Source organism: Haplochromis burtoni, unplaced genomic scaffold (genome assembly GCF_018398535.1).
Source record: "Haplochromis burtoni strain Fernald_Lab_line unplaced genomic scaffold, NCSU_Asbu1 Contig_102, whole genome shotgun sequence".
Classification (NCBI taxonomy): Eukaryota; Metazoa; Chordata; class Actinopteri; order Cichliformes; family Cichlidae; genus Haplochromis; species Haplochromis burtoni.
The window spans coordinates 213,834-226,766 of record NW_024582463.1 but is presented as its reverse complement, the minus strand read 5'-3'; the positions used below and the strand labels follow the sequence as shown (position 1 = coordinate 226,766).

Here is a 12,933-nt window from a genome sequence, read left to right as displayed (position 1 = left end):
CATGTTTATGCTTTCTCCCTCCTAACTCATTACTCGTCCTTCACACGTTTTCTGATGTCTCAGCCTCATCCGAGATGCATGGGGCCTTTGTGTGCACCGTGGAGATGAAAGGCCCCTCGGTGAAGCGGCAAACCGCACGGAAACAAAAGGATTCTTTCTCTTGCGCTCACACATTGGAGCAATCTCAAAGACAGCTGTTGCTCTCTCGGGTGTCCCAAATCCTCTGACTTGTTCAGGCTCTCTGTTTCCATCCTATCCACCCCACTTGGTACTGATTTATGAAAATATCAGAAAGAAATGGAAGAGGCCACCAAAGTGGTGCCGCGAAGAGGAGACGCGCTTAACCGGGGCCCCTCCCTCGTTCTGTTTACTCTCTCCTCGGCTCTTCTGATGCTCCTTCCAGTGCAGATAACTGGGATTCTGGAGCGATGCCACGAGCCGACCGCTGAAGATGCTCTGCTGTCACAAGTTTCCCAGCTGATCAGGACGGATGACTTTTCAGCGCCCACATATTTAACCCGCAGTGGGCGGGTCGGTGCGTAATGAAGGGATGTAAATTAAAGCAGTGTACTGTAGCTGTAACATGTGGGTTTGTGCTGAGGCAAAGGGCACTCCAATTACTGGCTCCGTCACCAGAGCATGATGAAAGTCCTCTAAGCGGGGAGAAGTAGTTGCTCAAACATGACGCTCAACCTTGTGTTATAACTCTTTCCAAGAAAGGACTCTAAAGATTCATTTGAGAGAGAGAAAAAGTTTTTTTTATCGCATGTTAGCACTTTTTCAATGCCTTCAGATGGAAAGTGGGCTGAGGGGCACAATCAAATCCATTTTGCGTGGTAGTCCTCTGATAGAAAGTGTCATAATTGGCTCCAGAGAGACGAGCAAGTCTTTGCAAAATTCTGTGACTAAATTGAGTTGCAGTGAAGTGCACAGAAAGGAGTTTCGAATTTAAAACATTCCAATGTCTTATGGGATGCCTTTAGTTTCAGAAACTCTCCTCACTCTAGTAAATTGAAGGACAAATTCAATCTAAAGTTGAGCAAGATTTTCGTTCATTGGAGACTCCAAAGACTATGAAATATGAAATATTACAACAACAACATAATGTCAGGCTTACACGGCAGAATAATGATGCTTTTAAACTTCGGCTTCGCTTAACTTATTTTCTTATTTAATCAGTGTTTTCTGCATTAGTTACATTCCTGGATCCCGCGCCTCTCACGAGTAAGGCAAATAACCAGCAGGGAAATCAGGTGAAAGTCGGGCTTTGACCTGGCAGTTCACCACAAATCCGCTCTTAAGTAAATGGAGATGGAGTGCAGAGCAACTTGCACCCTGGAGCTTGGAAAAGTGCTGCCTCCGTGCAGAACCAGAGCGGGGCAGGTTTACTAGTCATAAACACGAGAAAATATTAGGAATCCAAACACTGGATTTATGGTACTTTTTAAAGGCATCTGGCATCGCTGAACTTTATGTGAAATGTGTAAACACTTATGTAAAGCACAAGTACGTCTGCAGCGAATTGGCCTTTGCTAAATTGAAAGTTGTGTGGTTTTTCTTTCATTGTGTCTGCCCACCGGCAGCATAACTCATCTGATCCCAAACCATGGAGGCAAACACAAGGCTGAAAAGACTAGAAATCTGATCTTGTTCTCGAAAAGTTAGATTAAATACCAGTATATCTTTCTCTACCCTTTGAAACCTTCAGAGTCATGAATGAGTGTTCAAATCCCTTTGCACACCACTGTTAAATGCTAAGTACGGTTCACTGAAATCTACCATAAATACTCGCAGCGATTTATTGTAGCACAGGGTTGCAAGTTCAGGGAAGTCAAAAAGCTGCTGATCAGGAGCTTTTACCAAGGACCCGATAGAGCTCCTAAGTTAAGAGAAGGGGCAGCTGCTGCACGAGTGCAACTGAAAACTGGTATCTATGTTGGTAAATTAAGAATTAAGTATTTAATCGATATAGCAGAGTAAAAAGCTGACTCGTCTTTGATTCAGGGAACAAATATAAATGTATCCTTCGATGGCATTTATATGCAAATATACATACAATCATATGAAAAAGCCACTTTCAAATACAAGGTTTTACATGTTAGGGGATTAAAAAAAATTAAAATAGCAGGGTTTAAAATTAGATAAATACAACCTCAAATTAACATCAAAACATGACACAGTGTCATGATTTATTTAAGAAAAATTGACCAAATGTCTGTAAGCAGTGTGTGAAAAACCAAGTCCACCCTTACTGCTTCCTTAGGAATTAAAAAAGTAAGTAGCAGCCAGGTTCTGTTAGTCAAATGAACATGATCAACAGCAAGTGTGTGTCTCTATAAAAGCAGAGGTTTGCTGATCTGGAGCATTTAGGTGTGTTTTAACACAATGCCAGGATAGAAAGACATTAACAATGATCTTAAAGAAGCAACTGTTACTCATTTTGGGAAAAGTTATAAAGGGGTTTACATTTCCAAACATTTGGAAGTCCATCATTCTACACTGAGAAAGATTATTCACAAGTAGAGAACATTCAAGACAGTTGAAAGTTATCCCAGGAGTGGAAATTGCAGCAACTTCACCCAGTGCAATTCTCTAGGAAACCTTTAGAGCTGCATCTCAGACTTTACAGGCCTGGTTAAGGTTTCAAGGAATGTGGCAGCACTGCTAAAGTTTGCAAAGTTGCATCTGAACGAACCACGACATGTTTGGATCAATGTCCTGAAGATACACGGCACCATGTTTGGTGAGAACCAAACACAACATAGCAGCACAAACAGCTCATGCCAACTGCCAAGCAAGGTGTAGGAGGGGTGATGATTTGGGTTTATTTTGCAGTCACAGGACCTGAGCGCCTTGCAGTCATTGAGTTGACCATGAACTCTTCTGAATACCAAAGTATTCTAGAGTCAAATGTGAGGCCGTCTGTCTGACCGCTAAAGCTTAGCTGAAACTGGATCATGGAACAAGACAATGATCCCAAACACAGCAGCAAATCCACAACAGAATGGCTGAAAAAGAAAAGGATCAAAGTACTGCAATGGGCCAGTCAAAGTCCAGACCTCACCTGACTAATGCTGTGATGGGACCTTGAAGTGAGCTGTGCATGAATGAATGCCTGCAAACTTAATGAGTCGGCCAAAATTCCTCCACAAAACAATTACTTTAAGTTATTGCTGCTAAAGATGGTTCCACAAGCTATTGAATCATGGGGCGCACTTCATTTTTCACACGCTGCTTCTGCATTTTGGCTCAAGTTTTGTTAAATAAATAATAATACTGCGTAATATGTTATGCATTGTATTTTAGAACTTGGTAACCAGCTGATTTTTACATTTTTATTATACCAGATTATGAAAACAATATTGATTGATTGTACATTTAAGCTGAACTTCCAATGACAATGACACACCTCACTTGCTCTAGCTTATCACAAATATGTCTCAAAGTTATCAGTTACATCAGGTTTTATACTACTAACTAATATCTGCACTGGTGTCTTCGCATTGCTGACAATCTCCAATTACACACGCACAGAAAAGCGCTCAGGCCAGAGTACATCGTATAGATCTGTGTGTGAACTGCTTCTGCAGGAAGCCATACATTCTTTAAAGCACAGCAGTATGAGGATCGATCAGCTTGCTCAGCCCAGTGGAAAACTGCATGAATCTGAAGAAATACTGTAGCTAATTTATTTATTGCAAGCATAGTTTGCCTTGTATGAACAAACCTAAATAATTAGAATTAAATAGGGCAGAATAAGAAGTGGACATAAACGTGCAAATGTTCAGCGAGTGTAAAAACACTTGTATAGTGAGAATGTTCCTCTCGCATTTACAGTGTCATCAGATAATGAGGCACTCTACTTGGCCACTCTGGTACAACATGTACCAGCAGGAGTGAGCTGAGATAAACGGGCTTCCCTGCACTGAACAGAAAAGATTTTTATTTATTTTTTAATGTGTAAGGTATTCTTTGTGTCCCTGCATAATGTATATCTGGCACTCATCAGATGGGATTGTGTTTGTTTTTACTCAATATTCCATGTATTTATGCATGCTGTCAACAGCACGGCCACTAGGTCCTGCCAGCAAGTTAAAAAAAAAAGTGTCAACAAATCCATCTGGATAGTTTGTTCAGTCAGGTAATATATCCTGGATGTGACACCCCTTCTCTCGCCCCTGTCCAATCTGCAACTGTTTGCATGTGCACGCTGCAGCAACGGCTGAAGCAGATATTTAACTTGGAAGACTCGTGGTCCTTATCTGTTATGGCAACGCTCAGAAGACGTCAAAAAGTGATGAATTGTAGGAAACGGCGGAAAACTAATAGTGAACAATAATGGTCGAAAGATGAAGTCACAAGTTTTTCCATTTGGTGAATCCTCCATTTGGAAATGGATCTGAGGAGACATAGTTTTGACTCTTAAGTGTTTTTAGACCAGTCGCTTCAAATGTCATTCACTGGAAGACCAGTGCATGTTTTTATACTTATTTGAACAGTGCTGACAGCTGGAGAGTACTGTGTATATGTTTAACTGACAGCATCTTGCATCCTAGCTGGTCCGAATTGAAGATGTCAGCTTTTAAATGATATCAGAGTTGCTTTACCATGAAATAAAAATGTATCCAGCCTTGTGAAAAATAGTAACGCTGCTCTGTTTCTCTGTTTCTCTCTTCATCGCTCTCTGCGGGGCCGCCAACTTGTCTTGGATTGCCGTGAATGAATTCAGGTATGTCAAATCTTTTTATTCCATAACTAATGACATTACCTCTCTTGCCGAGCCTTCAAGTAGCAGTTCAGTTCATGTAAAGCAATATCAGCGTGAGGCGTTAACAAAATAATGCACAATGTGGTGCTTTCCACTTCTGGAAACACCCAATTATTACACCCAATTGTGAAACTTGGCAGAAAGCTGAGTTGGCATTTTGTAGCATATAATTATGTAAATGCATAATGCAAATGAACACTAAATCAGTCTTTGAAGTGGTCAGCATGCCACATAGACTTTTAAGCCCCCCGCCCCCACCCACCCCAATACACCACATTGTAGAGTCCCCCTTTGGCTTTTGTGTTTCGTATCTCCGTATTGTGTAACTGGCAATTTGCACCCTACTTTTCAACCAGAGAACAAAGACGAAAGTGTAGTGTGCAACCAAACTCCCATTCTGCATCCCCCTCGCAGTGCAGGAATGTTTTCTTAAATGAAAGATCTGATTTATGTAATAACACAGAAACGCCGAGTGGAGACGGTCTCGGCTGTATTGGATTCCCCTCACAACTCTGTCTGTATTTCCTTTGCAGTGTTTCACTTTGCAGTGGACCTGTAGTTTGAATTTAGTAATAAAGAGCGTGAGGGGAAAACATACAAAAAGATGGACAATCAGAATATTAGCGAGGCGATTTGCTGTAATGCTGAGAAGCGAGACTAAGGGATCAATTCAAAAGACTTCTAATCCCGGGGACTTAATTGCTGCGTTCTGGCAGCCATTTGAGACAGCAAACAGCACCAACTAGGGCAATCAGAATATAATCTCATCAATCTGCTTGATATGGTCATTACAGTGTGGATTAGAGTAATGAATATGATCCCTTCTTACTGTAGGGTTTTTAATATAATTCGATTTCGATGTTCCGTGATGTGGTTCCAAATGTCCAGGATACAGCGCTGAATGCTGCAGGAAAAAGGCTGTCCATTTTTATTGGGTCCTTCTAATCTTCCAGCGTGGACAAAACAAGAAGTGAGGGTTTGTGTGGTGCATATGACAGAGCACCAAGTTATTTATGTTTAGTGTGAGTAATTAGCGGACAGGAGTATTTGCAGAGGCAAAGCCGGTTATTGCTAAATATCTGCCTCCCGTCCATACCATCGAGCATCTTTCCACATGATTTCTCCCAGCATCGTGCCATTGCGTCCTTCCATTTAGCTTCTTTTCATCTTGGTCCTCATTTTCTCTGTTCGTGTTTGCATGCCCGACTTTATGATCACGTTCCATTTATAATATTTCGCCTGTTTTCTGTCAATACCTGTCCCTGCTTCATTCCTGGCCCCTGTCCCGGTCTGGCTCTCTATAAATAATGCCACCTGTTGGGCTTGGGCCTTTATTACACTCATGCAACTGTAAATAAGCGTGGAGGGCCAACGAGAGTACCCAGGCTGGGCTAGTCATCCCACACTGGCACAGAGAGCTATGCCTGGCACTCACTGACTAATGCATTTGCTAGTGAGGCCAGAGGGAGAAAGGCTGTAGTAATGAGGCCAAGGTTAAAACAACCTCTGATTCTCTGCAGAGGGAGCATTTATGATAGAAACTTAAATGGGTTTATGATGACGATAAAGAATCCCCAACGATTTGTGCTTTTGACATGAGGACCGGTGTCCGCTCTGGGTTTTTGTCAGCGCGGATGTGTTCTGCGTGTAGCAACGATGATGAAGCTGCAATCTAATATCGCCTCTTAAACAAGTATGAGGTGACAGCGATCTCAGAGGAGGAGTAAGGTAATCGATACACGTTTCACACTTTAAAGCCAAAGGCACGGTGCGAGGGTTAGGGGGGTCGAGCGCTTGAAAGCACGCACAGTTGGACGCGATCAGGGTGTGGGATGATGGGGTCAGAGGTCAATTCTCTCAAATAGCCTGGGTGAGTACAACGGGCCATCGGCTCCTTTGGCTTTGAAATGGGAGGCGGTGGCTGCTCTCGCATGCTGGACCAGCTTTCAGCATGCCACAGCCTGTCATCAGACACACTTGTCGTGTCAGGTGTCTTCCTGGGAGTGGCTATTTTTAAATGATGAACGAGGGATTTAGCGTAGTTGATGATCACATGCTGTGTACCACGCACAACTAGCACGTTAAGCCTCCATATTTTGAAGTGGTGCAGTTATTACATTTCCACACACAACCTACACAAGTTGTGCACCTGATGATGATCATTTCCACATTATGCAGACATATATGAGTGAGAAGTCTTGGCTGCTAAATCACTTGAGTAGCTGGAAGGAGAATATGTGGCTGGTTAATTAGCCTGTGCTACCCAGCCATAAAGAAGAAAATGCCACCCGGCTCCAAAGGACGGAAAATCAGTTTTCTCCTTATATTTGACTTGAGGGAATTTTTGTTCATCTGCTAATTACTGTCTGATACATCAGCAAGGAACAAAACCGCTTCCCTTTCTCCTTCAAAAGGACACGCCATGTCATCCTGTTCTGTATGCCAAATCAATTAGTCATCAGAAGTCCCTGGGAGAAGAACAGTTAACCTTTATCTCCATCAATGTTTCATTACTTTTACCCCCGTTTCCAGCCTCACATTTTCTCCCTCGTCAAAATAAAAGCAAAGCCCTGTGACAATTATAGTAAATAAAAACAAATTTGATCATTAGTATTCTCTCTTTCCTCTCACAGATATTTAGCATCAAAGGGGAGGAAAAAAATGTTTTAATGTCTCTGAGCTGCTTGTAGTCTGGATTCGGAGAAAAAGTGTTATGCTGCTGAGAGTGTATTTGCGAGACGGTAAAGTACAGTAATATTTTTGTCTCACTCCTGCAGAGTCAGGCGTTTGCAACAATGAATTCTTGATGACTCACACTGGAATAAACAGTGCATGGTCCCCAAGATGCTTTTTTTAATATTATGAGTTAAATTTATTTCCAAGATTGTGTAAAGTAAAAGCAGTTTAAGATATACCCGCTGAACAGACAAGTAAAGGGCAGTCACATTTCAGCAGAATGACATTTCCTTCTTCCTTGCCCCAAAGTTACAAAAGCTACTTACCTCTGGAGTACAGCAAGCATTATACTTGTATTTTTTGGCTCCTGCAGTCACTGAAGTTACAGTTTGATACTTTTAAATTGTGTGTTTTAACCTATAAATATGTCTCATTAAAATATGTTTTTTCATGACGCTAACATCTTAGCTTAGCTTAGTTTAGCATAGCTTAGCTTAGCATAAGGATTAGAATTAGCTGCTAACGTATTTTAGCTGCTCACACAAAAAAAGCTGAAGAACCTAACATCGTGCCTTATATCATCTTGGCTAAGTCTGTACTAAATGTTGCATGATGAATTCAGCTAGCTACATGTTCAGCTATATATGAGTAGAAATATAAAAAACCTGTCGCTTGGAGTGAGAGGTGGCTTTGTTTTGGGTGCTTAAGCTTGTGTTTTAACATTCCTAGATCCAAATTCCAAAGAAAACGCTGTATTTCAGCTTAATGAATAATATAAAATCAATTAATTAGCTGACGGGTGAACTGATTTTATGTTGCACACAGATTCTAGTTTCAAATTACAAAACATTAACTGACAAATTGGGTTAGAGATGGGATTGTGAGCATGCAGCCTGTATATGCCCTTTAGGCCTTTTTTATTTTAATTGCCTCCTCAGAAGTGTGACAGCTAGGTGGAAACTCCCGCTGGTTATATTTCCCCCTTACTCGCTAAGCCCAATCTGCAAGGTCTCACTGGCTGTTGGGCTTCTGTCCCACTCCATTAGAAAACCTCTGACAATGGACACAAGCGACAGCTCCGGAGAGGAGGAGTAGGAGGGCTGCCTTCCTCTTCCTTTCTGTCTTGCACGGGCTAGTTGGGTTAGGTGGCAGCCAGACAGACTGCAGCTGGCTGTTTCTGATTGCGTCTAATCACAGCTCTGCTTTTCTAGCATTAGCATAGGCATGTCCTTATTTTCGCTATATTTTCGCTACAGTACTTATAGCTGACATACAATATGAGTGGGTAACATGGGGGCTGAGGGGCTGGAGAAAAAAATTCTGACAATTTCAGCACATACATAACAAGCTAAACCATTTAAAAGCAGGATAATAGCAGTGCCAACCAGTTTTAGAAAAACAATGAGAAGTGGTTGCAGTTCATCTTATTCTAAAAAGAAATAACCATACTATTAAAGACTTTGGAGACAATCTTGTTATGTCTTCATTAAATACCTTCACAAATAAAACAAAACTCCTTTGCCAAGTACGCGGATGTCAAATTGTGAAAGTAGCAGCTTTGTTGAGTGCCTTGTTGTTCCACCATAAAATATTAAGCATAGTATTTACATATTCATGCTTCTAAAGTCGTACTTTTACAAAAACACAAATGCAAACAGTAACATGTGATAATGGGATGCTTTTGTCATAGATATATTACTAGACTGTATCCTGCAGTTTACTCCCACAGCACATTTACTGGTGCAGCCGACAACTCCAAATGTTCTCGAGTTGGCTTCGGAGCACAGATACAGATGGATTGATGATGACAAAACACCTCTAGTTGTTTATGTGTGAAGTCTTTGCGGTACGACTGTTATGATATATTTGGTTTTAAAGTCTAAAAAATATGCCCCTGCACTTGAATCCAATTTTGTGTGGAGAGAATTTGTGGGCTCTCAGATGTCAAACTTTTAAGAATTACATTATGAAAAGCATGTATTGCTTGCAAATGTTTGCTGTTTAAAAGGGGGCAGCTATGACGGTGAACCAACAGTTACAATCCGGCATTTTAGTCAGATTGACGTGATTTGTTTGAGATTGCAATTTTCAACATTTCTCAGTCTCACTTGTTAGAATTTATTCAAAACACAGCCAGCATTAGCTAATTTGTATTTATGAAACGGCAGAAGTGCAATGAATCACTTATTGTTAATGCACGATGACTTTGCTACACATAACAAATCATTAGCGAGATTACAAACTGTTTTCTAAAGGAAGGAAAAAAACACCTGGAGATCAGGTGTTGCAGTTGTGGGCCCTTCTCCTGCTAAACTTGGCTAAAGAGCTTGCTGTGATCAAGCACAAATGACTGTGCACAGTCGAAGGTTTTCTGCTCCTTTTCATCTTGGTATTGGGCCTGCTCTGGCTCATTAGCAGCAACACAGTTTGGCAGACAAAGGCAATCATGTGGACGGGCAAAGGTTCAAACTGATGGACTTTGTCAACTCACATTAATCCTGACAATGGTGATTGGAAAGAATCCCCCTGCCCAAAATTCCTAATGACTGGAATGCTCGTCTTGATGAGATGAGCATCGCTTTCTTTCTCTTTATGCTGCTATTGAGTTGTCTTCAAAGTACATTTGCACATTAATAACATGCCCATAGCAGCAGTGTGAGAGGCGGGAATACAGTACAACTGTGGTCTCGCAATTGACAAGATTAATGAATCGGACCTGACGGGGAATCCCCGGCAATCGCAGAGTAATGATGGCCCTTTTGACGGCAACTGCCAACAGTCCACGGAGTGGCTTTGATATATTCACTGTTATATAAGTCCTGCGGCGTACCATGCAGCTGAAGTCCGAGATCCTGGTGCTATCAAATAAATTCCAAAGAGCAAATGAGAAAATTGCAATGCAGTCCAAACTTGTGCAGTTGTGATATAGTTTGGAAACAGTAAACATTTTCCCGTGAAAGACACTCCATTTCATGCTCATGCACAAGGCTCATGACAGTTTTGTTCCTGTCACAAGCAGAACACAGTGTTCCCATCTACCCATTTGTCACAGCATTTCAAACTTGGAAATATTCACCTACCCAACTGAAACTGAAACAGCCTCCAAAACTAAAGCACTACTGTAAGTTGGAAGTTTACTTTTCACGGTCAGCAAATTGGCCATTTTCAGAACGACCATCTTTTAGAGTCATTTTTGGGTGGCATGCTTGCAGAAACGAGGCTTCATGGTAGGGCGGTCGATTGCTTGCAGCACAAGTCTGTGAGCAGGATTTCTTCACATTGGTGAGCATCCTGGCCACGCTGCCTTTTTTAGGGGTCCATGCTTGGCTGATGTTATTTAATACTGATTTCTTTCACTTGGGAAAAGCTGTTTTTACCTCTTGTGGTCAATTAATTGCATTTTGAATAAGCTGCTCATTAGGACGAGCTGTCACAGTTTTGCTGGCAGCGAGATGCTCGAACATGAATTGTCTCCTGAGAATGCTGTTTCAGTGGAACATCCCCTCGTACTGTACCTGACTTGTAATGCCCACAGTGCATTGAAGCACAACACATTTTCATCATGTGAAAGCACGTTTTTTTCCCAAGGAAATGTCTCTTCAGGGCTTTATTGCCATAGTACATTAAAGGTTTCTTCATCTAGTTGAGCAAATAAGCAAAAACCAGTGCTAGTATTGTTTTGCTGATATCCAAGACCTTAAAGGAGACGATAACAGGACAAAAGCACAGTGAAAATGGTTACACGGAGAATTGCGAAACAACGGCAGCCTCTCATTTGGGGCTTATGGATGCGGTGTGGTGTATGATCATCAGTGGGGAGCCAGTTCAGTGGGGTGCCATCAAGGACGCGTTTGCTCTTATTTGAAGCCACCCCAAGCGATTCATTAAATTACATCGGTGACCCAAGGAGTTTTTGGGAAGGAAACCAAAACCGCAGGCATTCCCACCACCCATTCCCATCAGCCATTCCCGCTTAGAGATGAGAAAATTCTTTTGCTGGAGATATGCTTCAGTGGTATTCCCAACTTCATTCTCTCCCTTTGTGCTACAATCTATAATCTATTGTATAACAACAACAAAAAAAGCTACAGCTTCCCACAGACATGTGTCCAAAGAAATCCAAAACCAGAGATCTGTCTAATAATTCTAACAAGACGGTGAAAATTATACAAACACGTCGCCATAACTGTCTCTTATCCGAGGATCACTCTGTGCTTTTTATGTACCTTCAGAAGTAAATGCTGCATCAGCTCGTAAAAAAACCTCACCAGCAGAGTGAAAATGCTGCTAGCAGCCCCAGACTCTAATCTAGTCGTAACCCAATCCGTGCACAAGGCCTTTTGTGTGCAAACGAGCCCTCTCAGTCACTTCAGCCCTGGAGCTTGTGGTCTGCATTCCCCCTGTCGTAGACACAAGCTGTCTAAATAAATGCTCGCCGTTGCTGCTTTATTCTGGTGGCAGCTTGTGTTCAGGGGGCCTCTGGCGCTTTTATGCCAACATCCATGCTGCACACATGCTCGTGAACATCCGCAGACCAAAACAGTGGCAGGCTACCAGGCTAACACATAGCAACACACAGCAGACACCAGCTGGGGACCTGTTAACAGCCAAATAACATCGGTCTGTCAGTGAACAGCTTGGTGCTGGTGCTGCCTGTTCATTCTTGCGCTGTGCCGCCTGCAGCAGTCAGCGACGGGCTTTCAGCTGGCGCTCACGGCTGGTATCACATGTGCTAAGTGTCACTGCCAGACCCCTATGGCCTTGTGCGTTCTGCTCAGACTACACAATCAGCCCGGACCTCCAAGTCTGCAGACAGCATCTGCTGGACTCCGCTGGGAGAAAAGTGCTCTCACAGCCTTTTAATGAAAAATTCTGTTTTGGTGGGTTCAGCGATACTTATGAGTCAACCTGCTCACTCATTTTAATGGTGTTTGGAAGCCTAACTGGTGTCCTGAGCCTGCGTCTTTGTGTTTTGCATCTATTTCCGATGATTCTCGCTGTCTCTGCCCTAATAACTGCCCTAATAACTTCCCTCCACACGCTTCCGTGTGGTCCTCGCAACATCCCTAATCCGAAAGCCAGAACATGCCAAAGATTTTAAAGGATTGTGACAGGAAAGCTTTTCATTCCATCTGCAATAATTACCGCGTATTCAAAGAGAGGCGAGACCTTCATGCCTTTCGTAATGAAATAATGACGGAAAAGTGAGCCATCCAAGAGACACTGGATATGATTTGCCACAGATGTTCAGGTTTAAATGTCAACTAGATGATAATTTTTCTAAAATACATTTAAAAGAGCCGGAATCACACCGTTTCAAATCTACCGGCGTGACATATGTAAGAGATGGTCGCACATGGGACTTGTAAGGGCTTATTTTGCTTAGTAGGATGTTCTTAAACACTATGAGATGACACTATGATTCAACATTATCTATCTGAGGGATAGCATGGTTTCTCTCTGAGCCCCTTCTGACTTTTATCCCTGAC

General features: G+C 42.2%; 1 protein-coding gene across 11 annotated transcripts in view; it reads left to right on the top strand.

Moving 5' to 3' along the window:
- The window catches only part of LOC102299267 (collagen alpha-1(XXV) chain), a 148,806-nt gene that overhangs the window by 37,265 nt on the left and 98,608 nt on the right, over positions 1–12,933 (top strand). The gene's annotated exons all lie outside the window — the stretch shown is intronic.